The sequence below is a fragment of the Anomaloglossus baeobatrachus genome, chromosome 7 (genome assembly GCF_048569485.1).
Source record: "Anomaloglossus baeobatrachus isolate aAnoBae1 chromosome 7, aAnoBae1.hap1, whole genome shotgun sequence".
NCBI classification, from domain to species: Eukaryota; Metazoa; Chordata; class Amphibia; order Anura; family Aromobatidae; genus Anomaloglossus; species Anomaloglossus baeobatrachus.
In genome coordinates, this window is record NC_134359.1 from 77,113,154 (window position 1) to 77,139,729 (window position 26,576).

The 26,576-nt window shown below is 44.5% G+C and overlaps 1 long non-coding RNA gene across 1 annotated transcript in view; it reads right to left on the reverse strand.

Annotated features, from left to right (window-relative positions):
* The window catches only part of LOC142245902 (uncharacterized), a 60,970-nt gene that overhangs the window by 30,231 nt on the left and 4,163 nt on the right, over positions 1 to 26,576 (reverse strand). The window contains exon 2 of the long non-coding RNA XR_012724806.1: positions 14,679 to 14,709. This is a non-coding gene — a long non-coding RNA (uncharacterized LOC142245902). The remainder of the gene's footprint in view (positions 1 to 14,678; positions 14,710 to 26,576) is intronic.

The window sequence follows — 26,576 nt, forward strand, 5'->3', positions numbered from 1 at the left end:
CCTGGATCCGTTATGGCGAGCAGTGTCATCAGAAGATGGCTGCCGTCCATCCATAAGATGGGATCAGAAGGATATAGGTTTGTGGTTGTGGGTGATGGTGGCAGTCAGATATGGTCAGTCATTTCAGGGCGGGGCAGGGTTCCCCGGCCGGTCAGAAAGCTGGGGTGTCAGTGGTCAGTGCGGACAGACGGGGTCCTAGAAGTCAGGTTCGTGTTGGTAAGTTAATGAGGGGGAATGCAAGTTCGGTGCCACTTGCCGTTGTTTGGACACCTCTGCACCACTGTAAAGGAGCATCCCATGGGGTGTCCAAGGGTCAGACACCGGTGAGCTTAGTTGCGATGCTTCCGTACCTAAATTGGGATCCTGATAGGGACAAAGCTGAAGTTTGAGGTTAGGTGTTGGGGAGGGTTTCAGGATTCATTTCCCTGTTTTGAAGTTCCAGGGACAACCAGGAATCTCTCTCGGCGTATCAACATGGGGCGGTGGTAGGTGGAAAGTTAGGAAAGGAGGTGGCGTTGGGGAGAATGGGGGCCATAGTTGGTCACCCTCCTACCTTTTTCTAATTTGTGGTTTCGCCATTCGGGGTGGGGCCCAAGGGGGAGCCAGGTAAAGTCGGCTAATCCACTATTTGCCCCATCCCAGGGGTAGGTCAGCGAATGATGGTATACTAGCTGAGATTCGTTAGGTGTTGTATACGTCATTTGATGAGGCTACAAGTAGGAAAAAAGTTGTGGGGGGGGGTGTGTTGATGACAATAGACAGATATTGAGGCAGCTTTCCGGGTCTTACCGGTTCATCCAAAATGTGTTCGGTTATTGGGTTGTTTTTGGAAGGGAGATTATTTTGGAGACCCCTGCTTGCCAATGAGTTGTGCAGTATCGTGCACATTTGTTGAAACCTTTAGTTCTTTTTTAGAATGGGTGGGGCATAATGTTTCTGGTTTGGCATCACTGGTACCTTACCGGGATGAATTTTTTGGTGTGTGGGATTGGCTGTTTCGGCACAGACACCAGCAATGGAATGGATAGCGAGAGGCTTTTGGGTTCCTTTGGCATCTGGGGAAAAACTGTTGGGCCAAACACCTGTGTTTGTTTTTCTGGTCATTGTAATTGACTCAGTGATTAGGGAGGTTCGGCTTCCTGAGGACAGGTTGCCACGCTTAAGGTTGAGGTAGCAAGGGCATGCCGGGTTAGGAAATTACAATTAAAGGAGGTTCAATCACTATTGGGGGGGAAATTTAATTTTGCATGTCGGGTAATGTCCATGGGCCGAGTTTTTCACGTCGGCTAGCCTGCGTTACAGCTGTAGTGCTTGCTCCTCAACCCTACATACGTTTGTCGGCGGAACATAGACCGGACTTGTTGGTTTGGGGAGAGTTTTTGGGGAGCAGGACAATGGTCGTTCGTTGCTTAAGGATGAGGTAGTGGATAATTTCAAATTGGAATTGTTTACAGATGCTGCGGGGACTCAGGTTTCGGGCCCCCCTTTTTTCAGGGTCAGTGATGTGCGGATTGGTGACCAGAAAGTTGGACGGCGGAGGAGTTGACAAGGAATGTGTCGCTGTTAAAAAAATTTTTCCAATGATGGTCGCACTTCATTTGGGGAGGGACCAGTTGTCGAATAAGTAGATCCGGTTCAACTGTGACAATATGGGGGTGGTGCTGGCGATTAATAACGGCTCGGCATATTCTCCCACAAGTTGTTCTGGTGTTGCGGCAGCTGGCCTTTGTTTAGAAATTTGATACGTGTCACAGCAGCTCAGGTAACAGGTATAGAGAGTCTAATAGCGGATGTCCTCTCTTGTTTTCAGTGAGATTGTTTCCGGGATTTTGCAGTAGAGGCGGACGGCAGCAGCTTGTAGTATCCTGCGCGGCTTTGGAGTGTAGTCTTCAAGCAGCAAGACTACTGATGCGGGCTGTTTGGCTGGTGCCACGTGGGTGGCGTATCAGGCCACATGGGTTCTCTGGGAGTAGTGGTACGGTGATTGCATGCTGATTGAGGATTCCCAGTTAGGACTGTTCCTGGGACAATTGGGGGAAGGGGCGATAACAGGTTGGTTTTTCACGAAGTGGAGTCATTTGATTGGAGGTTTGGCATGCGAGTTCTGGTTGCGAGGTGTACAGGATTTGACAATTTGTTGGGCAGTTCAGGCATTGAAGGGTTCGCATAGGGGCCGTGGGCCGCGTGATGGTAGACGGCCTGTGTTATTTAGCTTATTGGAATGTGTGGGTAGGGAATTGCGAGTAGTTTGTTCATCTGCATTGAGGTATCATTGTTGCGGTTGGCTTTTCGTTGACGGTTTTTCGGGGCTTTGCGTATTGGCGAATTGGTATTTCCCAGTATGACGTGCCCCGGGGGGCTTGGGTAATAGTGACGTCCTAATTTTGGAGCATGGGGATTGAATTTTGGATCCAGAAATCAACAACGGGTCAAGTGGGGGCAGGCAGGCAGGTTGGTTTAGGGAAAGTTTCGGCATCATCAGGTATGTGCCATTGGCTGTACGTTTTGAGCTTTGCAAAGGTCTACCCGAGTCAGGATGGCCCATTGTGATGTCTCGAGGACGGGTCTTTTTGTCCAGATATTAGTTCATTAGTGTTTTTTGGGCATGTTTGAGATCATTGGGGCTGGTTTCGGTGATGCTTGCGTTGCATTCTTTTCGTATTGGGGCGGCGATGGAAACCTCTGAGTGTGGTCTCCCTGCCGAGACAGTTAAACAGATTGGTCAATGGAAGTCTCAGCGTTGTAAGTCGTGGGTTCGCAATGGTTTTCATGGGCAATTGATCGGAAGACTGGTTCTGATAGAGGGGACATGGGGGGGGTGTCATTCTTTGTGTTTGTGTTGGAGCTACTTGGTATTTTTGTTAGTACTTTGTTTTCCAGACCCCCCCCCCCCTTTTTTCTTGCCTGATATGGATCCTGGGCATTCTAATGTGTACTGGGGAGCACAGAGAGCAGATACGAGAAGAAACAGGAGACAGCTAGTCTGGTCAGAGGGATAGGGCTCTTGTCGGATGGCTTGAGATCAGGGGTATGGGGTAGAATATGGCGTTGCAGGGGGTGCATAACTATGCTCATTTGGGCAGACCCCCTGACATTTTGGTTTTACGCGTCGAGGAACTTATTTGGGTGAGCGGCTTTTTCACATTTTGATAAAGATATTAAGCATGACTTGTTGCGGTTATGGGTGTCTTTTCCAGGAGTGACAATTGTGTGGTGGGACATGGTTCCACGAAGGGTTTGGGCGGAAAGCATGGTCTGTGGAGAAGCTGAATGAGGTGCGGGTGAAGGTTAATAGGGTTATCTCAAAAACTTGTGGTCTGCAACGTGGGAGTTTCAGCTCGGCATTTTGAGCTGGAGCGGGAGGATGACGGGTTTTTGGTAGGCGGATGGGGTGCATTTGAATGCAGTAGGGATTGATTTGTGGGCCCTTGGATTGCAGGGAGGTATTGAGCGAGCTTTGCTATTGTGGGGGGTCTCAGGCACTTGAAGGTTATCAAGGTGCCCTCGTTGTGGCAGGTTTATTGGTGGGTCCTTGAAGTTGGTGCTAAATTGGTTCGGGGAACCCATCCGGGTATGGATCCCCTCATTGGCAGAATGGTTGGTCACCTGGTGATTTTTGGGGGATCCCGACGGGGTATGTCGGGGCCCCCGTGGGTGTTTTTGGTGGTTAATGAAGGAATAACCCTTACACTTTGGTGTTCCTGAGCCAGTGTGGGTAACGGCTGGGAGCAATTTGGTTATATGGCTTGGTTATGTGAATCACCAGGGTTTTAGCTTCAAGGACCTTACCACAATGCAAATTTTTACATGTTATGTATTTGTTTAATAAATGGCTGCTATGGCCAAAATTATCCAAAAGTTAAATCGGTGTCTGAGTGGTTATTAGCGGATAAGGGGAAAGTGGAAAAGGGGTGTTTGTGCTTAATTTTGGCCGGAATCTACAATTCCAGGGTCAAGAATGGCCGGAGCACTGACCCCCCTCCCCCCGGGCATGTGTGGAGGCCAGCATGACACTGATTGGAGTGGAGGTCATGGTGTCACGGGTAGGGGAGGGGGAGTAAGTCAGGGTACAGTAAAAAGGTGATGCTGGGGGAGGAGCGGCACTTTTCCCGCTCTGGGACACCAGTGAGAGTCCCACCCGCCCTCCCTAAAGTTTTTGAGTTCACAATGAGCTGGAAGTTTTGTGGGGGCGGTATGGAAGTTTATCGGGTCGTAGTGGCCTGGTGGCAGGTTTATTGGTGGGTCCTTGAAGTTGGTGCTAAATTGGTTCGGGGAACCCATCCGGGTATGGATCCCCTCATTGGCAGAATGGTTGGTCACCTGGTGATTTTTGGGGGATCCCGACGGGGTATGTCGGGGCCCCCGTGGGTGTTTTTGGTGGTTAATGAAGGAATAACCCTTACACTTTGGTGTTCCTGAGCCAGTGTGGGTAACGGCTGGGAGCAATTTGGTTATATGGCTTGGTTATGTGAATCACCAGGGTTTTAGTTTCAAGGACCTTACCACAATGCAAATTTTTACATGTTATGTATTTGTTTAATAAATGGCTGCTATGGCCAAAATTATCCAAAAGTTAAATCGGTGTCTGAGTGGTTATTAGCGGATAAGGGGAAAGTGGAAAAGGGGTGTTTGTGCTTAATTTTGGCCGGAATCTACAATTCCAGGGTCATGGGTTTTCCTATCTGTGTGTTAGTATACCTACGTGTGCATAACAGTATCCAGGTTGGGAACTGAGGTCAAAAGCAGGTAGGAAATTTCTCTGCACTCCTATGTATTTCTGGAAATACCCATAACTGGTCACAAAAGGGGGTTAATGCAAGAAAACAGAATCCATTTTGTCTCTGTGGTATGCATCTTGTCCTATAACTTATGATGTCTTGGTGAAAAAGTAACACGACGGGCAGGGAAGTTTCAAATTTCTGTTCATGTCCCTACTGTTCATTTTGGCTCATAGTTTGTAGGAAGCTTTTCCTTTGTCTATGACCTTATTTGAAGTGAAACCAAAAGGGGTGTTTCTGCACATAAGAATTCCATCCAATATCCATCATGGTTTAGAAAAAATATCAAATTTTATTTAGTCATAATTGAAGTACAACATTATATTATTATTTTATTATTCGCTGGTATACACAGAATTTAAAAAGACCCTACCCCATAAAAACAACCAAAGAAAAACTGGTGCGTTGTGGAACAAGACATAATATCAAAAAATTCATGTATCATACATATATAGATTCCTGGGTATGAGTAGGCAAGGGCACATCCAATGATTGCCCACAACTATATTAAGGTGCCAGTAAAGCTCAATGTGTTTTTAAACCTTAAACCTGCAGTTTACATTCCATGTTGTGGCCAAATCTATGATTCATAACTATATGGATGGAATAAGGCTATTTTTCAGTTGGCAGAGTTGATATATACATCATTTATAGGGGACACAATCTTCAATGACAATATATATGTATATAGTACAATCCAATACACAAGGGCACAAGACTGCGTTATTACATAGGGTATATCCCAACATTTAAAGATGTTTTATATTTTGTCAACCTGATATTTGCCTTATGTCATAGATGGATTATCCCCATCAAGGTTGAAATAATTCAGAGGGCCAAGGTTGATGTCCCCAACAGGTGAACCACAACGCCCAGCACCTCAATATAAACACTGGTACGTTATGGAATAACCATGATGACAGTGCTTCCCATATCACATATATAATTATGAGTTGCTAGATGTAATTATAAATAGGTGAGGACACCTCCAGAGATTTCCCACAAGATCTTATATCAGAGGCAAAAACACCTCCGTTAAGGTTTAGTACAGATCAAGGAGCCATAGTCTGTATACCCAGGTGACGAACCACAACGCCCAGCACCTCGACGCGCGTTTCGCCTCTCGCTTCGTCAGGAGGTGCTGGGGTAGCCGTGGAGTCACTCTTATATAGTGAAAGCCCACCTGGTGTCTTAGTACGGCGCGCGCCGCACAGCGGAGGTCGCATCGCCCACTTCCGCCGGCGTCCCGGAAGGCGCTCTGCGCATGCGCAAAGAACAACCCACAATTGGGCGCCGGCAGAGGGGGCGAGGCAGACTCCGATGTGCAGAGCGCGCTCTGACATCAGTGTGGCCGAGTGGCCATATTAGATGGGGGCAAAAGTACTGGCAACATTCAAACCAAATCCACATGCATGTTGTGGCTTTCAGGGCGGTGATTTTAGTTAACAATTGTGTATAACATACAGCCTAAGCGCATATGAGAAGGAAAACCTTGGAAACCATGACGAATTCAATAAGAATTATCCGGGAAGCATAATTAAGCATATTTATGAACATCTGACCTCTGGTGGACAGACCCCTGTACAACATCAAAATATACCCAATGGTAAGTAGAAAAGGGGGTATGATACACAAATACCAGAACTCATATATTAGCAGATATTCACCCACCACATTAACATATATAGCAACATTCGCAATATAAATGAAATGGGATAATGATTTTTGCTTCCAGATGTGCAATCCCTCAAGATATAATTCTCATAATCCAAGGGAGCCTTCTCATGCAGTTGTCACTTCATTCCGTCCCTATGCAACATACATGTGGAACATTCTACATAAAAAGAAAACAAAAAGGTACAAAAAAACACATAATTAGAGTGACCAAAAAGTTATTAAAAAGTAAGATACAAGGCGGCAAGCAATCCGGTAACAGAATCAATAGTCAGTGCCAAATCAAAAATACATATTATATGTATATATTTGATCATAACAAGGGGGCCAGCAAGATGAGGACAAAGGTCAGCAAAACAGAGGATGAGGGCAGGGGGACCACATGGCGGAGAGGGAGCCAACGGAGGCAAAGTCTTATAAAAAAGGTTTAAAGGAGATAGAATCATTTAACCCCCTCGGTTTCTCCGTCTCCAAAACCGTGATCCACCTGACCTCCCTCTGTGCCAGGATTCTCTTAGGATCACCCCCCCTGGGACTCAGATATATTCTATCAATCCCCCGGAACTTAAGAAGCCGCCAATTGCAATTATGACTCTCCCTAAAATGCTTCGGGATGTTCTTCAATAGCTCAAGTTCCTCAGGTTTCACCACACCAGCAGCCCTCTTTATGTCCCTAATGTGCTCCAAGATCCTTACTCTAAACTCGCGAGAGGTAAGCCCCACGTAGATGAGTCCGCAGGGACATTTTGCCCAGTACACCACATACGTCGTCCTACAGTTGATATTGTGGACGATTTTAAACTCTTTGTTGTTTGCAGAGTTATGGAAGGTAAAAGTCCTTTCCATTTGTGAGCAAGCCCCACAGTCTCCACAACTGAAGGAGCCCCATCTAGGACCCCCAGTCCTCTCCAAAAAATTTGAGGGTGGTGGTATGTAGTGACTCCTCACTATCATATCCCCCAATGTTTTGGATCTTCGAGGAGTGATTTGTGGTCTATCTGATAAGACAGATTTCAAGTCTTTATCAGACAATAAAATGGGCCAATACCTCTCTACAACTTCCTTCATTTTGCGCCACTGGGAGTGATAAGGTGTAATTAACCTCACTTGGTCATCCGCTTTCTTCTTTTTTGATGGAACCAAGAGGTCATCCCTAGGGGTCGCTCTAGCCCTATCATATCCCTGTTGGATTGCCCTATTAGTATAATGCCTGTTCCTAAAGCGTTTTTTCAAATCCAGGGCTTGCCCCTCAAACAGGTCAACATTTGAGCATATGCGTCGAGCCCTAAGGAACTGACCTGTTGGAATTGAGTTGATGACTTGTGGCGGATGGGATGACTTGGCACTCAGGAGAGAGTTCACAGCTGTGCTCTTTCTGTAGATGTCCGTTCTTATTAAACCGCCCTCGTCCTTCACAACCCTTACGTCCAAAAACTCAATAGAATCCATGCTGGAATGGTAAGTCAAATTTATATTGAAAACATTATCATTCAATGCCAGCATGAATGAATCAAGCTTTTCCCGCTCACCCTGCCAGATAGCAAAGACATCGTCTATAAACCTCACCCACATCAGTACTGAGCCACAGTCCTCCTCAGGGAATTGTATCAGGCGCTCCCAATACCCCAGGAAGAGGCACGCATACGAGGGCGCACAAGACGCCCCCATAGCGGTGCCCCTCTCCTGGAGATAGTAGCGCCCCCTGAAGAGGAAGTAGTTGTGGGTGAGGATAAATCTAAGCAGGGTGAGGAGGAGATCAATCAACGACCTGTCAAGGGATGTGGTACATAGAAAAAATTCTACTGCCCTTAACCCATCTCTGTGAGAGATGGACGTATAAAGAGACTCCACGTCTGCAGTGAACATTATAGTATCACTGTCCAGATGTAACTCCTGCAGACGGACCAAAAAGTCAGTGGAGTCTCTTATATACGAAGGCAGATCCATCATTAAGGGCTTCAAGTAATAATCCAGAAAGACACATATGGGTTCACATAGACCATTGATGCCCGAAACGATGGGTCTACCGGGCGGATTTTCAATGTCCTTGTGGACCTTTGGTAGAAAGTATATGGTCGGTGTTGTTGGAAGCCTGTTAATTAGTCCATCAAAGACTGATTGTGGTATGATATTATCTTCAAGGGCTTTTTTCAAAATCCCCTCCAATTCATTTAAGAATGAGACAGTTGGATTACTGTCCAATTTTCGGTAACATGATCGGTCATTCAGTTGCCTGAATGCCTCATGCTCATATTTAACAGTGGGCCAAACCACGACGTTGCCCCCTTTGTCGGCCTGTTTTACCACAATGTCCCTCATCCTAGATATTTCGTTAATTGCTTTTCGTTGGTTTGGATTCAAGTTGTCATGTGATCGTACCTCAGGAAGTTTTCGCAAATCCTGAACAACTAATCTAGTGAAGAGTTCTACTGTGGGACAGGACGACAAAGGAGGAAAGGCCGTGGATCGTTTTTTAGCTGTTTGTGGAAATTTTGCCCCAGTTGGTTCAACTTGTTCAGCCAGTAACGATTCCAAAAGGCTGACAATCTCCCTATCTTGTTCAGATAGGCCAGCCAAATCTCCTCCATCCCTACTTCTTGCGAAGTGTTTTTTATATAGGAGCTTACGGCTGAACAGTTGAACATCTTTAATAGCCATAAAGCTGTCAAATTTGGCCACTGGTGAAAATGAAAGTCCCAACTGTAACACTTCAAGTTGTTCTTGAGTGAGTAATCTATCTGAAAGGTTAATTACCTTAAGATTATCCTTAGGAGCAGAGTCCTTCAAGCCTCCCATTGGGTAGTTTGCCTTCTTCTTAGAAGAGTTGCGTGTCGTTACTCCTCCCATCCCAGATCTCTCAGGGGGGTCATTAGATGGTATATGATCTAAATTGGGATGTGGGCTCCTTGAGCGGTCATCAGAAGAAAGAGAACTATTTCTCTGTTGGGATCTTGATCTAGATCTTAAGCCGAATCTCCTCGTCTGATGCCATCTGAACACATTATTAGTTTCATGATCCGTGATGTCCCGCTGGAACTTTTTGAGTTTAAATTGTTTTATGTCATTCTCCCATTCTGCACTTTCTTTATGTATGTCCTTCTCAAGGGCATCAATCGCCTCCTTAGACATCTTAGATCTGATTTCATTATTTACTTGTTCAATTTCGGTTTCAAGGGATTCTATTTTTTTCTTATCTAGACCGAAATTGAACAAGTAAATAATGAAATCAGATCTAAGATGTCTAAGGAGGCGATTGATGCCCTTGAGAAGGACATACATAAAGAAAGTGCAGAATGGGAGAATGACATAAAACAATTTAAACTCAAAAAGTTCCAGCGGGACATCACGGATCATGAAACTAATAATGTGTTCAGATGGCATCAGACGAGGAGATTCGGCTTAAGATCTAGATCAAGATCCCAACAGAGAAATAGTTCTCTTTCTTCTGATGACCGCTCAAGGAGCCCACATCCCAATTTAGATCATATACCATCTAATGACCCCCCTGAGAGATCTGGGATGGGAGGAGTAACGACACGCAACTCTTCTAAGAAGAAGGCAAACTACCCAATGGGAGGCTTGAAGGACTCTGCTCCTAAGGATAATCTTAAGGTAATTAACCTTTCAGATAGATTACTCACTCAAGAACAACTTGAAGTGTTACAGTTGGGACTTTCATTTTCACCAGTGGCCAAATTTGACAGCTTTATGGCTATTAAAGATGTTCAACTGTTCAGCCGTAAGCTCCTATATAAAAAACACTTCGCAAGAAGTAGGGATGGAGGAGATTTGGCTGGCCTATCTGAACAAGATAGGGAGATTGTCAGCCTTTTGGAATCGTTACTGGCTGAACAAGTTGAACCAACTGGGGCAAAATTTCCACAAACAGCTAAAAAACGATCCACGGCCTTTCCTCCTTTGTCGTCCTGTCCCACAGTAGAACTCTTCACTAGATTAGTTGTTCAGGATTTGCGAAAACTTCCTGAGGTACGATCACATGACAACTTGAATCCAAACCAACGAAAAGCAATTAACGAAATATCTAGGATGAGGGACATTGTGGTAAAACAGGCCGACAAAGGGGGCAACGTCGTGGTTTGGCCCACTGTTAAATATGAGCATGAGGCATTCAGGCAACTGAATGACCGATCATGTTACCGAAAATTGGACAGTAATCCAACTGTCTCATTCTTAAATGAATTGGAGGGGATTTTGAAAAAAGCCCTTGAAGATAATATCATACCACAATCAGTCTTTGATGGACTAATTAACAGGCTTCCAACAACACCGACCATATACTTTCTACCAAAGGTCCACAAGGACATTGAAAATCCGCCCGGTAGACCCATCGTTTCGGGCATCAATGGTCTATGTGAACCCATATGTGTCTTTCTGGATTATTACTTGAAGCCCTTAATGATGGATCTGCCTTCGTATATAAGAGACTCCACTGACTTTTTGGTCCGTCTGCAGGAGTTACATCTGGACAGTGATACTATAATGTTCACTGCAGACGTGGAGTCTCTTTATACGTCCATCTCTCACAGAGATGGGTTAAGGGCAGTAGAATTTTTTCTATGTACCACATCCCTTGACAGGTCGTTGATTGATCTCCTCCTCACCCTGCTTAGATTTATCCTCACCCACAACTACTTCCTCTTCAGGGGGCGCTACTATCTCCAGGAGAGGGGCACCGCTATGGGGGCGTCTTGTGCGCCCTCGTATGCGTGCCTCTTCCTGGGGTATTGGGAGCGCCTGATACAATTCCCTGAGGAGGACTGTGGCTCAGTACTGATGTGGGTGAGGTTTATAGACGATGTCTTTGCTATCTGGCAGGGTGAGCGGGAAAAGCTTGATTCATTCATGCTGGCATTGAATGATAATGTTTTCAATATAAATTTGACTTACCATTCCAGCATGGATTCTATTGAGTTTTTGGACGTAAGGGTTGTGAAGGACGAGGGCGGTTTAATAAGAACGGACATCTACAGAAAGAGCACAGCTGTGAACTCTCTCCTGAGTGCCAAGTCATCCCATCCGCCACAAGTCATCAACTCAATTCCAACAGGTCAGTTCCTTAGGGCTCGACGCATATGCTCAAATGTTGACCTGTTTGAGGGGCAAGCCCTGGATTTGAAAAAACGCTTTAGGAACAGGCATTATACTAATAGGGCAATCCAACAGGGATATGATAGGGCTAGAGCGACCCCTAGGGATGACCTCTTGGTTCCATCAAAAAAGAAGAAAGCGGATGACCAAGTGAGGTTAATTACACCTTATCACTCCCAGTGGCGCAAAATGAAGGAAGTTGTAGAGAGGTATTGGCCCATTTTATTGTCTGATAAAGACTTGAAATCTGTCTTATCAGATAGACCACAAATCACTCCTCGAAGATCCAAAACATTGGGGGATATGATAGTGAGGAGTCACTACATACCACCACCCTCAAATTTTTTGGAGAGGACTGGGGGTCCTAGATGGGGCTCCTTCAGTTGTGGAGACTGTGGGGCTTGCTCACAAATGGAAAGGACTTTTACCTTCCATAACTCTGCAAACAACAAAGAGTTTAAAATCGTCCACAATATCAACTGTAGGACGACGTATGTGGTGTACTGGGCAAAATGTCCCTGCGGACTCATCTACGTGGGGCTTACCTCTCGCGAGTTTAGAGTAAGGATCTTGGAGCACATTAGGGACATAAAGAGGGCTGCTGGTGTGGTGAAACCTGAGGAACTTGAGCTATTGAAGAACATCCCGAAGCATTTTAGGGAGAGTCATAATTGCAATTGGCGGCTTCTTAAGTTCCGGGGGATTGATAGAATATATCTGAGTCCCAGGGGGGGTGATCCTAAGAGAATCCTGGCACAGAGGGAGGTCAGGTGGATCACGGTTTTGGAGACGGAGAAACCGAGGGGGTTAAATGATTCTATCTCCTTTAAACCTTTTTTATAAGACTTTGCCTCCGTTGGCTCCCTCTCCGCCATGTGGTCCCCCTGCCCTCATCCTCTGTTTTGCTGACCTTTGTCCTCATCTTGCTGGCCCCCTTGTTATGATCAAATATATACATATAATATGTATTTTTGATTTGGCACTGACTATTGATTCTGTTACCGGATTGCTTGCCGCCTTGTATCTTACTTTTTAATAACTTTTTGGTCACTCTAATTATGTGTTTTTTTGTACCTTTTTGTTTTCTTTTTATGTAGAATGTTCCACATGTATGTTGCATAGGGACGGAATGAAGTGACAACTGCATGAGAAGGCTCCCTTGGATTATGAGAATTATATCTTGAGGGATTGCACATCTGGAAGCAAAAATCATTATCCCATTTCATTTATATTGCGAATGTTGCTATATATGTTAATGTGGTGGGTGAATATCTGCTAATATATGAGTTCTGGTATTTGTGTATCATACCCCCTTTTCTACTTACCATTGGGTATATTTTGATGTTGTACAGGGGTCTGTCCACCAGAGGTCAGATGTTCATAAATATGCTTAATTATGCTTCCCGGATAATTCTTATTGAATTCGTCATGGTTTCCAAGGTTTTCCTTCTCATATGCGCTTAGGCTGTATGTTATACACAATTGTTAACTAAAATCACCGCCCTGAAAGCCACAACATGCATGTGGATTTGGTTTGAATGTTGCCAGTACTTTTGCCCCCATCTAATATGGCCACTCGGCCACACTGATGTCAGAGCGCGCTCTGCACATCGGAGTCTGCCTCGCCCCCTCTGCCGGCGCCCAATTGTGGGTTGTTCTTTGCGCATGCGCAGAGCGCCTTCCGGGACGCCGGCGGAAGTGGGCGATGCGACCTCCGCTGTGCGGCGCGCGCCGTACTAAGACACCAGGTGGGCTTTCACTATATAAGAGTGACTCCACGGCTACCCCAGCACCTCCTGACGAAGCGAGAGGCGAAACGCGCGTCGAGGTGCTGGGCGTTGTGGTTCGTCACCTGGGTATACAGACTATGGCTCCTTGATCTGTACTAAACCTTAACGGAGGTGTTTTTGCCTCTGATATAAGACCTTGTGGGAAATCTCTGGAGGTGTCCTCACCTATTTATAATTACATCTAGCAACTCATAATTATATATGTGATATGGGAAGCACTGTCATCATGGTTATTCCATAACGTACCAGTGTTTATATTGAGGTGCTGGGCGTTGTGGTTCACCTGTTGGGGACATCAACCTTGGCCCTCTGAATTATTTCAACCTTGATGGGGATAATCCATCTATGACATAAGGCAAATATCAGGTTGACAAAATATAAAACATCTTTAAATGTTGGGATATACCCTATGTAATAACGCAGTCTTGTGCCCTTGTGTATTGGATTGTACTATATACATATATATTGTCATTGAAGATTGTGTCCCCTATAAATGATGTATATATCAACTCTGCCAACTGAAAAATAGCCTTATTCCATCCATATAGTTATGAATCATAGATTTGGCCACAACATGGAATGTAAACTGCAGGTTTAAGGTTTAAAAACACATTGAGCTTTACTGGCACCTTAATATAGTTGTGGGCAATCATTGGATGTGCCCTTGCCTACTCATACCCAGGAATCTATATATGTATGATACATGAATTTTTTGATATTATGTCTTGTTCCACAACGCACCAGTTTTTCTTTGGTTGTTTTTATGGGGTAGGGTCTTTTTAAATTCTGTGTATACCAGCGAATAATAAAATAATAATATAATGTTGTACTTCAATTATGACTAAATAAAATTTGATATTTTTTCTAAACCATGATGGATATTGGATGGAATTCTTATGTGCAGAAACACCCCTTTTGGTTTCATATATGAGTAATATGGTGGAATCTGCATTGCTCAAAGTGTAAACAGATATGGATCTTTGGTCCTTCTTTTTGGTTAATATTGACCTTATTTGAAGTGTCTAATAAAGGAGAAGTCCTGGGTTCACCTTAGAAGGCTGTGCTGTATTGATTTCCCAAGCGCCCATAAAACAAATCTTATTAATTTGGAGCTTCAAAAGCATAGAAGAGAGTGGATTTTACTCACAATTTTCACACATGCATATACCCATACTGTATTGATATTTTATCCTACTGTATATTGGAGACACTTAAAAGAGAACGTGTTACAAAATGTTGAAGTAAGAGAAGATCTGTTCTTAAAATGTATATATATATATTACATACATCACTTTCGGAAGGGGGGGGGGGATACTTTGATACAAACCTTGGTTTGAATTTCCCATTATAACTGGAATCTGAAGAAAAAAAGAGAGAAAAATCAATATTGAACTAGACAATTGTCTTATTCATATCAGTTGTGTATTATTAAGGGGAACCTGTCATCGGATTCATGCTGCCCATGAATAAGAACATGGCTGAAAGTTTGCAGCCAGGTATGTTGTTCTTTGAAATGCATTTCAGATTAAACATAGTCTTGAGCTGCCAGGAATATAAGTATAGACTAGAGTAGCCTGCCACCACCCAGGCCAGCTTCTCCCCACCTTGTTACAGTTGATTGACAGGTCTCTCCTGATGTACACACATGTGACAGACCTGTCAATCACTTAGAGTGGTGCAGCCAGGGTCGGCCCTGGGTCGTTAGCGGCCCCCCTCTCTCCGTGCTTCACATAGGGCCCCAGGCTGGTAACCGCTGGCAGGGCTAGGGCCCCCAGGTGGCTCCGCCAGCAGCTTTGTCGGGGCCCCGGGCGGCTCTGCCAGCGGCAGTGTCAGGGCCCCGAGCCGCTGTGCCAGCGGCAGTGTTGAGGCCCCGGGTGGCTGTGCCAGCGGCAGTGAGCCCTGGGAGGCTATGCCAGTGGCAGTGTCGGGGCTCCGGGCGACTGTGCCAGCGGCAGTGTCGGGGCCCCGGGCAGCTGTGCCAGTGGCAGTGAGCCCTAGGCGGCTGTGCCAGCAACAGTATTGGGGCCCTGGTCTGTGTATGTATATACAGTGCCTTGCAAAAGTATTCGGGCCCCTTGAATTGTTCAACCTTTTCCAACATTTTAGGCTTCAAACATAAAGATAAAACATTTTAATTTTATGGTGAAGAATCAACAACAAGTGGGACACATTTGTGAAGTTGAACAAAATGTATTGCTTATTTTAAACTTTTATAAAAAATAATAAACTGAAAATTGGGGCATGCAATATTATTTGGCCCCTTTAAGTTAATACTTTGTAGCGCCACCTTTTGCTGCGATTACAGCTGCAGTCACTTGGGGTATGTGTCTATAAGTTTTGCACATCGAGAAACTGAAATTCTTGCCCATTCTTCCTTTGCAAATAGCTGGAGCTGAGTGAGGTTGGATGGAGAGCGTTTGTGAACAGCAGTTTTCAACTCTTTCCACAGATTCACAATTGGATTCAGGTCTGGACTTTGACTTGGCCATTCTAACACCTGGATACCTTTATTTGTGAACCATTCCATTGTAGATTTTGCTTTATGTTTTGGATCATTGTCTTGTTGAAAGACAAATCTCCATCCAGGTCTCAGGTCTTTTGCTGACTCCAACAGGTTTTATTCAAGAATGGTCCTGTGTTTGGCTCCATCCATCTTCCCATCAATTTTAAGCATCTTCCCTGTCCATGCTGAAAAAAAGCAGGCCCAAACCATGAAGCTGCCACCACCATGTTTGACAGTGGGGATGGTGTGTTTAGGGTGATGAGCTGTGTTGCTTTTACGCCGAACATATTATTTGGCATTGTGCCGAAAAAGTTCGATTTTAGTCTCATCTGACCAGAGCACCTTCTTCCACATGTTTGGTGTGTCTCCTAGGTGGCTTGTTGCAAACTTTAAACAACACTTTTTATGGATATCTTTGAGAAATGGCTTTCTTCTTGCCACTCTTCCATAAAGGCCAGACTCTTCCACCTCAGCTGTAGATCTCTGCAGTTCATCCAGAGTGATCATGGGCCTCTTGGCTGCATCTCTGATCTGTTTTTTCCATGAAACTTTTGAGGGACGGCCGGGTCTTGGTAGATTTGCAGAGGTATGATATTCCTTCCATATGATCGCTTGCACAGTGCTTCTTGGGATGTTTAAACTTGTGGAAATCTTTTTGTAACCAAATCCGGCTTTAAACTTCTCCACAACAGTATCACTTACCTGCGTGTTGTGTTCCTTGGTCTTCATGATGCTCTCTGTGCTTTAAACAGAACACTGAGACTATCACAGAGTAGGTGCATTTATACAGAGACTAGATTCCACACAGGTGGCTTATATTTATCATCATCAGTCATTTAGGACAACATTGGATCATTCAGAGATCTTCAATGAACCTCTGGAGTGAGTTTGCTGCACTGAAAGTAAAGGGGATGAATAATATTGCACACCCCAGTTTTCAGTTTATTCTTTTGTTTACAAAAGTTTAAAATAAGCAATACATTTTGCTCAACTTCACAATTGTGTCCTACTTGTTGTCGATTTGTCACCATAACATTACAATTTTTATCTTTATGTCTGAAGCCTGAAATGTGGGAAAGGGTTGAAAAATTCAAGGGGCTTGAATACTGTGTCATGTGTCAGTGTGTGTGCATGTCTGTGTGCCTCACATCTTTTAACATGACTGCTATATGCCGCTGTCTGACGTCTGTGGATGGCCTCAGATGGTGAGGTGGACATTTGACCGTGCCGGATATGAAGCCACAAGAGGATGTCGGGGAGCACAGGAAGGTGAGAAAAATGTTTTTGCTCCTCCCTCTGTGAATGGATAAGGCAGTTTAGGGGCCGGGGACGGAGGAACATAGGGGCCCAAGATGGGGGAACATAGGGGTCTAGGATGGGAAACATTATTAAATAAAGGGGGCCAGGATAAGAGACATTATTAAATAAAGGCTGCCAGGATGGGAGAAATAATTACTATATGGGGCCAGAACAAGGAACATACATTATTGGTTTATGTTGGCAAATAGTAGAGATAATTACTATTATCTACTACTACAACTTTTATCCCCATTAAACTGTAGGGGCAAATTAGGGGACATTATTACTGATGAAATATAATTTTATTTTGAGGATACTGTCTTCCATGGGAGAACAAAAGTCTGACATAGTGTAGAAATTGGGGGAAAAGTGAGGAATGTGCTCTGGGAGTAATCAGCTATAGGTGACTGTGTGTTATTTTCTGCAGAGTAGCATCATGGCAGGAAGAAGTGATGGCGGTCAGCGCCAGATGAAGAGGAAAAGCGAAGATGAATAATTTAAACTAGAGACGTCACTGGTAAGTCTGTGCATTACATGTACACACACTATACACTATATACAGAGTTCCTGTGTATAATGTCGCTGGTGATCCATGTATTACCTATACACTGTATACAGAGCTCCTGTGTATTATGTCACTGGTGATCACTTTATTACCTATACACTATATACAGAGCTCCTGTGTATAATATCGCTGGTGATCACTGTATTACCTGTACACTGACATTATACAGAGCTCCTGTGTATAATGGCAATGATGGTAATATTATTGTTATTAGTATTATTAGTATTGTGGTGTTTATTCATGATTATTATTGTACTTTTCGGTTAATATGTTATCTGGTCATGGAGTGTTGGTATTTGACCCTTGTATGTGATTGGATTCGATCATCATATGCTGTTAATATGTGGTCCGGTCACGGTATGGTGGTATTTCTTTGTTGTTTGTGGTATTATTTGGTCATTGTGGTCTGGTCACGGGGTGGTGGTATTTCTTCATTGTATGTGATTGGTTGCATTTGGTCAATGTGTGGTGGTAATATGTGGTCTGGTCATAGTGTCATCACAAGCTATGTGCAAGTGGAAAAGAGCCCTCAATGTGATTTTTAGGCCAGTGTCACACTTGCGAGTTCCTCACGTGTATCTCGCGCGAGTCTCACGTTGTATCACCTGGCACGGACTCATAGGTGGGCTTTACACATCGCAACATCGGTAACGATATATCGTTGGGGTCACATCGTTAGTGACGCACATCCGGCGCCGTTACCGACATCGCAGCGTGTAAACCCTAGGAGTGACGATCACCGATCACAAAAACGTCAAAAATCGTTGATCGGTGACACGTCGCTCCTTTTCATAATATCACTGCTGCTGCCGATACGATGTTGTTTGTCGTTCCTGCAGCACCACACATCGCTATGTGTGACATCGCAGGAACGACAAACATCTCCTTAGCCACCGACAATGCGGAAGGAAGGAGGTGGGCGGGATGTTATGTCCCGCTCATTTCCGCCCTTTCCGCTTCTATTGGCCGGCTGCTTAGTGATGTCGCGGTGACGTTGCTGTGATGCCAAACGCACCTCCCCTTTGAAGGAGATATTGTTCGGCGGTCACAGCGACATCGCCGACCAGATATGTGCGTGTGAAGCTGACAGAGCGATAATGTTCGCTACGGCAGCAATCACCACGTATCGCATGTGCGACGGGGGCGGGTGCTATCGCGCTCTACATGGCTAGCAATTGCTAGTGATGTCGCAGCGGGTAAAGCCCGCCATACTCTCCTCACAGGAGCGGGTCGGTTGCATGCATCTCCATGCAGCTGAGACACTCCTGTAAGGAGAGTGTGAGTCCCTACTAGGTGATGCAATGCAAGACTTGCGTGAGATACACACAAGGCACTCGCAAGTGTGACACCGGCCTTAGGAGCTCCAAATCACCTGAAGTCCTTTGGAAGTAGCGACACAGCAAACCTTGAACATGCAGCCCGCTGGGCAGTTTTAAATGCAAAGCAAAGAAATATCACTTCTGCAAATCCATTTTGCACAACACAATTTTTCAGGTCAACTAAAACAGGGGAAACCTTCCCATTAAAATCTTTATGAATTGGATCTGGCAGGTCATATATCTACCTTACTAAGTGTAAATACGGGCTGCATTATGTTCCTAGAACAAGGTAAACAATGTATAAAGGGCTCAATTCACACCAAGTTTATGTATCATGGTCTCTCTGGACACTGTACCAACAAACATGGCAGGTTTTTCTTTTCTGACAGTTGAGTTTACCTCCTCCCCTCCAATCAATTGGACATGCTAAAAAAAAAATTACTTTATCTATAGGTTGAATACCTTAAAGCCTCATGGACTCATGGAATATTTTATGAGTTTGGCAAATCTATGTATTGTTTTTACTAGAGCTTTTTTATATATATTTTTACCTTTTACACATAATAATCTCATATTTTTTATGTTTTATGCTCTAATTGTTGCTTTTATTTTTCTTCTGCAATTTCTTTATTTTATGATGGTACACAACCCGCCACAAAGTGTCTTAATTCTCACAAATCCCAATATAGAGTGGCCTTATATTATGTATCTCATATTGTTATTTTATACATTAGTACCATATGCTTTTTTGATAGTCAGCTCCTTTTTGCTATTTTTACTATATTTATCTTAGTGTACTTTTAATATGTGTCTATATTTTTACTATAATTTAGAGTCCCTGTACCACATTCACACTAATTCTGTCTTTACACAATGTCCACAATTTACACTCCCATTTTAAAACTCGTTACAGCACCTCCACTGAACAAAAACCTAAAAAATTAAAGTAGAGGAAGAAAAAAGCCTATAATGGTAACCTGGATGAAGAGTAGGTTCTACTCCAAATGATAGGAACCTATAAATAAAAGGAATATTGAGCCAAAGAAGTGACGTGTAAAACCACAATTTTATTCCAAATTATTAAAAGACAAAATATATAAAAAGAAGAGGTGACTCAAAATAGATCCTAAGAAAGGTCGTAAGAACAATATGAATTCAAATAGAAAAATATACATAAAATTGCGAGCAAGGTAAGTACATAGGATGTGTGTGATTAAAGTGTGTATAGGACCCACACAAAAAATGTAATGGAAAAACCTAAAGGAATGGTGATGGATGGATGACATGTAGTTCTCACAAAGTCCACAAGATGGCAATGAAATGTCAGAGAAAAGAAAGCGTAGGACGCATGTGACTATAAGGCTATGTACCCACGGGAGCTCGCACCTGTGGATATATCCGCAAATATGTCCGCAGTTCCACGGAATCCGCAGCTATACATAACTGTGTGATTCCAGCAAAATATCTGCGGAAAACCTGTGGACATTCATGCGACTTAACTGCGGAAGTCCCTGGAGGGCAGCGATTTCCGCAGGTATTTCCGCAGGAATATTTGACACGCAGTTATGTGCAGCTGCGGGACATCCGCAGCATATTCCGCAGCTGCACATACCGCAGCATGGACACAGACACTCCCCATGTCCCATAGGATAACATGGGGAGTGTCTGTACTTGCTAAAACCTGCGGCTTTATCTAGAAAATCCAGATAAATCCGCAGGTTTTCCGTGGCAAAATCCGCGCATACAGAGTCCCGTGGGCACATAGCCTAAGGCTACACTCACACGAGCGTATGAATCAGACCAATGTTAGTCAATAAGGCAGGGCAGATGGTCAGCTTTTTTTCATCCAGATTCTGGATAAGAGAAAAGTCACAACATGCTGCGATTTGCTTTCGAAATCGTTTGAGACTCGCCAATACAAGTCAATTGGTGTGAGAAAAAAACTGATGTAACACAAACGGCACATGGACCATCCTAGTGACGTCCGTTTTTATGGATACATTACTATCATGTAGTAGAGCACACTGTAAATGGTCCTGTAAATGACTAATAGCTGCTGAGAAATAATCGTCCTACTCTCCTGGACGAGAATGGGACCATTTTTTCATACGTTCGTGTGCATCCAGCCAAAACCTGAATAAATACAATCTGGATAGGAAAATAAAAGGTAGACCACAAAAAAATGTATCACCTTAAGAAATAAAAGTACTACATAAAAACTGCTAATACATATAGAGATGAACAGATAGTGGTCAAAGAAAAACATGAGAAGAGCACATGAAATTCATCCATATCAGAGTAAAGTAAAGAAGTGTCATAAAAGATAAAGGAGATATCCTGAATCTGCTGGCACCCCGACACGCGTTTCGCACTGATGCTTCATCCTGGGGGTGTCACAGATGAAGATTCACCTCTGTATGTTACAAGCATTTTGTATGCAGTACTTTTATTCTTTAAGGTGATACATTTTTGTGGTTTAGAGTTTGTTTTCTTATACACATTTGTGCATTGTATTTATTCAGATTTATATCCATATGCATCCTGCACTTTCTTTTCTATGACACTTCATTATCATCTTGTGGACTTTGTACAGAGAGAGAGTTCTTAGCTTATACATCAAGTACATTTCTAGTTTTTTAAGAGTATAAAACCTGTTGTATACAGTTAGGTCCAGAAATATTTCGACAGTGACACAATTTTCGCGAGTTGGGCTCTTCATGCCACCACATTGGATTTGAAATGAAATCTCGACAACAGAATTCAAGTGCAGATTGTAACGTTTAATTTGAAGGTTTGAACAAAAATATCTGATAGAAATTGTAGGAATTGTACACATTTCTTTACAAACACTCCACATTTTAGGAGGTCAAAAGTAATTGGACAAATAAACCAAACCCAAACAAAATATTTTTATTTTCAATATTTTGTTGCGAATCCTTTGGAGGCAATCACTGCCTTAAGTCTGGAACCCATGGACATCACCAAACGCTGGGTTTCTTCCTTCTTAATGCTTTGCCAGGCCTTTACAGCCGCAGCCTTCAGGTCTTGCTTGTTTGTGGGTCTTTCCGTCTTAAGTCTGGATTTGAGCAAGTGAAATGCATGCTCAATTGGGTTAAGATCTGGTGATTGACTTGGCCATTGCAGAATGTTCCACTTTTTTGCACTCATGAACTCCTGGGTAGCTTTGGCTGTATGCTTGGGGTCATTGTCCATCTGTACTATGAAGCGCCGTCCGATCAACTTTGCGGCATTTGGCTGAATCTGGGCTGAAAGTATATCCCGGTACACTTCAGAATTCATCCGGCTACTCTTGTCTGCTGTTATGTCATCAATAAACACAAGTGACCCAGTGCCATTGAAAGCCATGCATGTCCATGCCATCACGTTGCCTCCACCATGTTTTACAGAGGATGTGGTGTGCCTTGGATCATGTGCCGTTCCCTTTCTTCTCCAAACTTTTTTCTTCCCATCATTCTGGTACAGGTTGATCTTTGTCTCATCTGTCCATAGAATACTTTTCCAGAACTGAGCTGGCTTCATGAGGTGTTTTTCAGCAAATTTAACTCTGGCCTGTCTATTTTTGGAATTGATGAATGGTTTGCATCTAGATGTGAACCCTTTGTATTTACTTTCATGGAGTCTTCTCTTTACTGTTGACTTAGAGACAGATACACCTACTTCACTGAGAGTGTTCTGGACTTCAGTTGATGTTGAGAATGGGTTCTTCTTCACCAAAGAAAGTATGCGGCGATCATCCACCACTGTTGTCATCCGTGGACGCCCAGGCCTTTTTGAGTTCCCAAGCTCACCAGTCAATTCCTTTTTTCTCAGAATGTACCCGACTGTTGATTTTGCTACTCCAAGCATGTCTGCTATCTCTCTGATGGATTTTTTCTTTTTTTTCAGCCTCAGGATGTTCTGCTTCACCTCAATTGAGAGTTCCTTAGACCGCATGTTGTCTGGTCACAGCAACAGCTTCCAAATGCAAAACCACACACCTGTAATCAACCCCAGACCTTTTAACTACTTCACTGATTACAGGTTAATGAGGGAGACGCCTTCACAGTTAATTGCAGCCCTTAGAGTCCCTTGTCCAATTACTTTTGGTCCCTTGAAAAAGAGGAGGCTATGCATTACAGAGCTATGATTCCTAAACCCTTTCTCCGATTTGGATGTGAAAACTCTCATATTGCAGCTGGGAGTGTGCACTTTCAGCCCATATTATATATATAATTGTATTTCTGAACATGTTTTTCTAAACAGCTAAAATAATAAAACTTGTGTCACTGTCCAAATATTTCTGGACCTAACTGTATATGGTTCATATTAATAATAGAAATTGGGTTTGGATCAGTAGCATGAGAAAGTGCAGTGTGTGGATACACCATCCTTCATAAATGTATTAGTAATCTTGGATCTGTATTAAGACTCATGTGAAGTGCTTTTTTTATTTCTACCTAATATTGTATACTGCAGCACCATTCGATTAGATAGATTAGATCTGGCATGGTCATTTCTGTAATGTAGTGAACTTCCCTGACCCCTTGAATAATATCATTTAAATTCTGAAATGTCATTGTGGAATGGTCTTACAACACAGGCTGTGAGCACGGGGTTCTGCATTTGTAACTTCCTCTGCATTTGTAACTTCCAGGATGAGTAACAATTTTTTTAGTAGATTTTTTTCATTTTTTCATTTTTTATTTTTTTTCGATGAAATTAGGGACCTAGGTGCAAAAATATTTTCAATTCTTGGTGCACAGCAGAATGTGATGGTTTACTTGAAATGTTCCCTTTTAGAAATGGATCTTAAAGGGAACCTGTCTTATATTAACCCACCTCCAGTGTGTGTTAAATGATGCAATGTGCATCACTGACATGGTTTAAAAAAAAAAAAAAAGTAAATTCCATGTGTTAATGTGTCGCCCTGGACAAGCCAGGGGACACAGGTAACAACACACCCCCACCCCCACCCCCAGCAGTTCACAGCAGACATCCCCAAAGTGACCTGCTTTCTGCCTCGGGCTCAGACTGACACACCAGGTGGGCGGAGTCAGGAAATGGAGACGCCCACCCTGGAGTGAGCTGGCCTGAGGCAGGAAACAAGCCCAGTCAAGTCCTAGGAGAGGAAGAGAGAAGGTCTGCAGAGAGGCAGACATAGCCAGGGGCCTAGGTTGGAGCCTAGGGCCTCGTACAGAGAGTCCGGCAGACGGTAGTGGCCGTCTGCAGGGAGCCAGGGAGACAGCTGGTGGAACCGTAGGTAGCCGGGGCTGGGCGGTGGCCCACCGGTACTGAACCGGGGAGCCAGCTGGAAGCCGGAACGCAGAAGGAGGGTGCACTGAGGCGAAAGAAAGGACTTATCCCACTAAACTGGGTCAGGGGAGAAACAACAACAGCAACCGTCCGAGGGACCCGTCCAACCAGCCGTTTGTTTACCGAGAACTGTGTCGTGTTTACTGGCTGAGTGAGTACCTCCGTGCCGTACGGCACAGCGCTGCCCCTGCACCTCCACAGGCCCCCTACCCGCCTGCCCACCATCCCAATTCCATCACTGGGCCCCGGGATCACCAACCCCTACCCACGGAGGGGCAAAACAACAACCGGTTGCTCCATACCATCACTCCCCGGGATCCCCAGCCAGAGCAGCGGTGTTGTCCACATAATCACCACAACCGTGGGTGGCGTCACGGACAATAAACAATCCCCACACCCAAACCCCCTTTCACTCACGGGCGAGGAGCGCCGCTAGAGTCCCCGGGATCCGGCCCATCGCTCGAGCCACCGAGCAGCAGCAGGCCGCAGCAGCCGCGGCAGCCGGACCCGAGCAGTGGGAGAAGCGCGGCGTCCCCTCCTCCGCCCGCGACATTTATCTTAAAAAAAAGACTTTATATGCTTGTTTGGATGCAGTAAATACCTTACTTTTCTTTCATAGGGGTACCACTTTTGCTAAAATCAGTCACTAGAACTCAAGTTCAGGCATGATTCTTTTCTTAACTTTGTCACGCCCTCCGCATTGTAATTGATTACATCACAGGTCTTTCACCAGCACTTCTCTGCTGAGCTCCGCCCATTAAAGTCCCATGATCATGACATCAGCACAAATCCTTCTTCGAAGCTCATCATTGGAGAAGGGGTGGTGAAGGACCTGTGCACTGATGTCCCAATCGTGTGACCGTAATGGGCGAAGCTCAGTAGAGAAGTGATAGTGAAGGACCTGTGGGAAGTGGCTGTGCAGGAGCTGTGCTGGTGTCATGATCATGTGACCATAATGTGCAGTGCTCAGTAGAGAAGTGCTGGTGAAGGACCAATGGTGCGGGCATGACTAAAGGCCGCTTTACACGCTGCAACATCGCTCAAGCGATCTCGTTGAGGTCACAGAATTTGTGACACACATCCGGTCGCTTTAGCGATGTCTTTGCGTGTGACACCTATGAGCGATTTTGAATCGTCGCAAAAACGGTCAAAATCGCTCATTGGTGACATGCCCCCCTATTCTCGAATATCGCTGCTGCTCAGTGTACGAAGTAGTTTGCCGCTCCTGTGGCAGCACACATCGCTATGTTTGACACCGCAGGAACGAGGAACCTCACTTTAACGGCGGCCGCCTGCAATGAGGAAGGAAGGAGGTGGGCAGGATGTTCCAGTCGCTCATCTCCGCCCCTCCACTTCTATTGGGCGGCGGTTCGGTGATGCTGCTGTGACGTCGCTGTGACGTTAAACGAACTGCCTCCTTAGAAAGGAGGCGGTTCGCCGGTCACAGCGACGTCGCTAGGCAGGTAAGTAGTGTGACAAGTCTGCGCGATGTTGTGCGCCACGGGCAGCGATTTGCCCGTGTCGCACAACCGATGGGGGTGGGTGCGCACGCTAGCGATATCGGTACTGATATCGCAGCGTGTAAAGCGGCCTTAAGTCAAGAAAAGAATCATGCCTGAACTTGAGTGACAGTGACAGATCCCAGCAGAAGATCTGCCCCTATGACTGAAACCTAAGGTGTTTACTGAATGCACCTAAGCATATAAGGTCTTTTTTTAAGATAAATATATGGAATTTAAAAAAAAAACAAAAAAACATTAGGGGCAGGTTAATGTTAACAAAAGGCAAGACAGGTTGTCTTTAAAGGAGTACATTCTGATAACTCCTGCATTTTGTAGATTCCTAGTGTAAAGGCCCCGTTGCACGCAACGACATCGCTAACAAGATGTCGTTGGGGTCACGGAATTTGTGAAGCACATCCTGCCTTGTTAGCAAAGTCGTTGCGTGTGACACGTAAGAGCGACCGATATTGATGCAAAATACTCACCAAATCGTTGATTCTTGACACGTCGTCTATTTCCCAAATATCGTTGCTGTTGCTGGACGCAGGTTGTTCATCGTTCCTGAGGCAGCACACATCGCTACGTGTGACACCCCAGGAACAATGAACAACAACGTACCTGCGTCCTCCAGCAACGAGGTGGGCGTGACTTTCATGCGGCTGCTCTCCGCCCCTTTGCTTCTATTGGCCGCCTGCCGTGTGACGCCGCTGTGACGCCGCACGAA